The sequence below is a fragment of the Cupressus sempervirens genome, chromosome 4 (genome assembly GCF_028749045.1).
Source record: "Cupressus sempervirens isolate cs-2001-9-10 chromosome 4, ASM2874904v1, whole genome shotgun sequence".
NCBI classification, from domain to species: Eukaryota; Viridiplantae; Streptophyta; class Pinopsida; order Cupressales; family Cupressaceae; genus Cupressus; species Cupressus sempervirens.
The window spans coordinates 603,072,435-603,078,920 of record NC_143121.1 but is presented as its reverse complement, the minus strand read 5'-3'; positions in this window follow the sequence as shown (position 1 = coordinate 603,078,920).

The following is a 6,486-nucleotide window of genomic DNA, read 5'->3' as shown; positions in this document are numbered from 1 at the left end:
AAAAAAAAAAAAACCCAAGGTTGAAGATCAGCCCAAAGTCAATCTCATATAGTTAACCAACCACCTTCTTTAATATTAAAAAATTCCCCAAACTAACATATTTCTATATATAAAGAAACTTACTACAACTAACCACTAACATAGTATCATAATTATACAAAATAAAAAGCTAGCTCAATTTATGTTAGTGGGCACGAAAAAAGTTTAGTGCTTGATAATAAAGAAAACCCTATGGGCTAAGCAATAACTGGTAAACATAAATGAAAAGAAAAAGAAAGAGACTAGGAGCTAACTATCCTTTTGGTTATTCAGGTTCTCTAGTAATAGTCATAGCCAATCGTATGCCTAAAAGTCATATAGCAAATAGGTTCTCTCCATCTCCTTGGTATCATTGCTCTCCTCCTTCCCAACTTGCAGCAGATGAAGGGTGGTTGCAGCAAAATGTATCACATGAACAAATAAATCGGCCACCCTGTCAAACTTGTCTTCTAGGTCCTTATTTTTCTTGATGAGTTTGGTGATGTATTCCTCTAGTTTGGTAAGATCCATATTAACTAGAGTTCGTTTGTCAATGGCGACTCACCCCACAATATTCCCCTCCTTCAGATTATCACCCCCCATAGGTTTATCTCCCCAAGCCTCCATTTTCTTCCGCTCCCTTTGGTTGTACCGTTCCATATTAAGGATCCTAAGAGGAGAGGTGATCACCCCTTACTCACCCGTATCACCATCTTTCATAGAATCCAAGGTGTTTGTCTCAATTTTAAAAGTATTAGACACTTGGGAAGGGTAAGGACTATCCCAACCCCTACCAAGTGCCTCCTCACTCTTATCTTCACTAGTCTTCTCTTCTTCATCATTTTCTCCATAGTTTCTCCTAGTTTCTTTTCTTTTGGGTCTAGGGACACCTTTCTTCACAATGTTCTCAATGGAGTCAAAATTAATAGGTTTCTCTTTACCAAGAGAGGTTGAGGTATTTTTCTCTCTTAGTCTCTTAATACACCTGCTAGTACCTTTTTTCGTCATAGCTCTAGTAATTTCTACAAATAAAACCTCAATTTTCTCCATTTTAACCTTCCTACCACTAATAGAGGGCTCACTACCAATCTAGATTTTACTAGAAGGGGACAAAGTTTGGGAAATCTTAGTAATTTTGAGAGGGGAAGGGGTCGGGCTAGGAATCAAAGGGTGAAGGCCTTTGTAAAAGTTAAATAGGTGAAACATTAAGGCTTGGTGGTAAATAGTGAAACTTCTACCCTCTTCTCTCTTCTTTCAAATGTTCCAAACATAGTCTTCCATTGAATGCAATAACAGGTAAGTAAAGAGATACATTCCCTATTCCTAAAATGGTTGAGAATGGGGAAAGGGTAATATAAATCACATTATACATGTCTTCCATGGTAATGTATGTCATTATCACATAGTAAACCATATCCTAGGGTTCTAGAAGTTCCTCATGAGCAAAACCATCATGGAAACAAACCAGAGCTTCGTTAGGCCAAAAACAAATTCTCAAGTTTGTCTCATCTGCAATCCTCAGCTACTTTCTCCATTTTTTCCCTCCAAAGCAAGACCAATGGCATTCTCTATTCGCTCCTCATTGATTTCAAATGAAATACCATCAATATTCACCTAGTGTTTCTTCCAAGAGTCAATAAACTACCACGAGACCTTCTCATCATGTTCCTACATGTACTCTGTAAACAAAATTAGCTACCATTCCTTCAAGTAAGTCAACATCACCTTATCATCCCTGATAGCATCTTCAATTTTTGGTGGCTCAATCCAACCATTGACGCTCTCCATTGGTTCTTCTTCACCAAGATCAACCACCAAATCCTCCATATCTATTGTCAACTCCACAACCCTACGACCAACAAGCTCAAGTAATACACATAGAGAAACTAGAGAAAAGCCTTTTCTTTCCTAACAACACAACTTGTTAATAAAATGGGCTATGGTGTATTGATTACACTTGGGATTTTTGTATGTGAAACCAGAATAAAATATATTAATCTCATGCCACCTCATCTCCTTTTTGTAACCAACCCCTGAAAATGTTCTTCGATACCTGGGAAGTCCCATCTCTTGGGATTGCAAAAAATCATTCCAAATCTTGCTTAGGGTTACAAACATGTGCTTAGTTTGTAGCTCCAAATCTATTTTTTATCTATTGTTTTACTACTCAAATCATTTTTTCCTATTATTTGTGTCTTCGAAATATAATTCAATTATTATCTATTTTAATATATTTAGATCTAAAATGATAATTTTAAAATTACTCTTCATAAAAATAAATAAAAATTTATCTTTTAATACTAAAAAAAAGGGAATTGCTAATTTAGTATAAACTAATCTTTCTTGATAACTTCGGTGAATTGATGTGAGAGAATTTAATTTGAGGTGAGTTAGCAAACAAATTCTCATATCATTGGCCTGAACAAAGTTGACAAAGAAAAGAAATTTCCATAATTTAAATATTATTTCAAAGATTTTCTACATTGTGCTCCCTAAAGTTGTTTCTTCAAAAAAAAGACTCATTATTTACAAGTTTTATTATCACAAAGAACTCTTTTAGTAGAGAGTAAAGCCAAGAATAGGCCTTTGACATCAACAAATTTTTGTAGTTGAGAAGTTCATGAGAGCAAAAATCTAAGAAGTTCTTAAGCTAGTCTTAAAGAATTGGGTGATGGGATTATGAAGTCTCCAATTCTATTCAAAGTACCAAAGGCAAAAAGCCGAGTAGCTTTTCTAAGGGAAGGAAAAAGTTTTGATGGACCAACATATCATGAAAGCTACAAATATAAATTGAATACAAAAATTACTACAATGTTCTTGGCAACATTGCTCTATGTGCGGAGGAAAAGGGTTGTAGAAAATATTTGTAGATAGGTTTTTCCTAGGGATTTTCTTATAAACATGACAAGAACCCTACTATCTAAGTGGTAAATTTTCATCGCACGGATCATGCTAGAGTTAACCTAGTAGTCTCTCAATAGACCCCAACCCCCTAGTGATCCCTATGCAACCACTAATATCCTCTCATACTGACGAGGCATACTATGGAATGCAAGGTCACAACCAAGCGTTCTCTCTACTCCCATTCTAGTCTATACTAGCACTCGAGGCATGGGCAAGAACATACAATTGTCTTATTAGGTTCGTTTTAATCCCCATTTAGTGTAAATGTTTTCACTTATTAAATAACTTACAATGAGTTAACCTGGCAGCCACTTAGGGCCCTGGCCCCCATTGCAAGCCACTTCCCGACACTACAAGTAGATAACCTACCCTAGGCTCAAGAAATCACAAATCACAAAATCACCTCAGTCCTATACATTAAGCGACTGGAAAGCATCGTAAAGATAATCAAAATAATCACATCAGTTCTCCACGAGAAACTGAAAAGCATCCAATGATAATCATAATATCCATTGGTTCTCAACAAGCAATCGAAAAGTATCTCAAAGTAATATTGATTGAAGACTCCAAAATGGTCAAGTCAAAACATGTCACAACATGACATCATCAAGATCGAAACAAACACTTCAATCCCATCAAGGTGACTAGAAAGTAACCCAAGTATAACTGATCAATGACTCAAAAATGGTTAAGTCAAGTGTTACATACGCATAAATCTCAGCTTCACACAAGAAGACTGAAAAACATCAACGAATGATAAATACAAACATCTCATAGAGCATACCATCACATTACCATGGTTGGGTTTTAAAAAGATCGAGATCAAATAACATCAATATGCCATCACATTTACATAACTCCCAAGCCTCTAGTAGACATCCTAACTGGTCAACACTCTAGGACCACCCAAACCCCAAACATGGATAGCATAAAGAACAAGATACAAACACATATTTTAGTTTTCTTTCGCAATCACATGGTTAAGCCAAATATGATGTTTTAGTTTTTGTTTCAAGTATACTTCAAGTGTATAAGATTCTTAGACAAGTCAACCCATTTATCTCTTTGAATAAAACATAGAATTATCCCTCCATTATTTTAAAACAATTTTCTAAAATAATTAGAAGATAATTATTTATTTATTAAAAACATTAAACTAACTCCCATTGACTTTTAGATAAAATCATTCACATTATTTTACTAAAATCCATGTTACTAATAATTCCAAGAAGTGTCTCCCATTATTCAAATTATTAGAATAATACTTATCAACCTTCAAATAATTAATTTACAATTTCTTTAAAACACTTCAAGAACAATCATTTATTTAAAATAATCTTCATTGATTTTAAGTAAAATCAATCTCATTAATAATTCAATTATTTAATTCTACTAAACAATTATTAATATCTCTTTTCTTTTAACTTGCCCTCATTTAAAAATTCATTTACTAAATTGACTAATAATTAATTACACTTCTTCTACTATTAACTAATCTTAATTAAATTAAATTTAATTAGATTAGTTAATAAATCATATAAAACTAATGCATAATAATAAGATTCTATTTTAATTCAAACCCAAACCTGAATAAATTTTCAAATCTTGATTCTACTAAGGGAAAATTGCAATAATATTTTAATTCCCATAACAAAATGAAACAATATGCATGCCCAAATTCCAAATAATAAAATTGAAGATTCATTCATAGAGAATTATTCAGACACACATAACAGACATGATGAAGACAGGAAAAGAAAGAGCGTAATAAAATATGCAAAATAATCATGAGTGCCTACCTGAACACTGATGCTAATTCACTACGCCACAGAAAATTGTAGAGAAGCTCCTCCTCTTAGAAACTTCTCCTTTCTGAAAATTCCTTCCTTCTCCAACATTCGCAATTCCTCCAAGAACCGAACCCCCTCAAGTGACTAGGAGTTCTTGTAGAAGCATATGAGAATGTCCAAACACACTAGGAGAGCCTGTATATAAAGGCCTCTAAAATGCATCTAGAATGTGTCTAGAAAGAACTAGGAGATAAGCATGACAACTAAGCACATAACTTCCACAATAAGAAGATAAACATGATGAGGTGTCTAGAATGTTGTAGACACCATGTGCTCAAATAATGTGCTAACTCCTAAGTGTAGACAATACGTGCATAATTAGAGTGCAAATTCCTATGTTGTCAACATGACAACTCACAAGAGTTCGCATACTCCTATGTGAATAAATATTAAAATAATGCACAATAATTTTTTTAAATAAATTTTTTTATTTAATATACATTTGACTCCTTTTTAAATTAATTTATTAATTTTAAATCTCATGCACTCACTTTATTAACTCCACTTGTTTTATCTTAATATATTTTAATCACATGCACACATCATGTGATCTAGAATCTTTTAATAATTTTAATATATTTTCCACTTTTAAATTTATTTTTGAAACTTAATTGATAAAATATTTATTAACTTAAATAATAATATTTTTTTAGCATTTATTTAAAAATGTACTCTAAATATATTGGTATTAAATTAAGTAAATATTATCACATTCTAAACTTATAACTCTTATCTTCAAATTTAATTCTTTTTATTTAATTAATTTTTCAATTAATAAAATAAAATAAAATATTAAAATATCATAATAATTTTCCATTTAATTAAATCTTTTAATTAGACTTAATTAGTAGAAAATACCCCAAAGACTCATAAAGTAAAATACAAAAACTCATCATAGCAAAACACATACAAAATCAAACTAAGGGGTTAATATCATGAATAACGTCATCTGACGTATTCGGAGGGTACTCAACTCAGATACTTGTCCTAATTTTCAATTAGAACAAATGGCTTAAAGGGTTGAGATTTGGACTTGAGAATTTATCTCCCCTCTCTTACCATTGAGATAATGTGATAGGGTACGCTCATCCTGGCAATTTAAGGAAGTCAATACCCGGTACCTGCAACCTGCATAAAATCCACGCATGTACAAGCACAATATATATACTAAGCTAAACATGCAATGGTAGGAAGTGGTGCATCATGTAGATCCCGACTAGCAGGTGACTATGACTCCCTTCCTTAACTATATCAGAAACGCCATACAGAAAGATAACAAACACGCACACCATATACATGCAAGTATGGGGTAAGTATCCATAAGAAAAAACATATGTTAATAAATCATCTAACTAATCATCATCAATAACTGCAAACACAGTAATAATCATCATACATACATGAAATATAAAGTACCAAGTAATCTCATCATATATCAATTGAATCTGAAACAATATCTGATAATCTCAAAATAATGTCACTAATAATCATCAACATAAAACTATCCTAAAAGAGTTCGGCCACAATAGAAAAATGTGAACTAGGGCAGGCACTACATCCACCCCTCCTAGAATTAGGCTTACTCTTGGAAGCCAGCAAGAATGACAAAACTAAGATACTCACTGTGAGGGTCCCATTGAACCCTTTCCCCCTATAAGAGGATATGACTCCACTGAGAACACTACAATACACTTAGAGCAATATGATTCTGGTT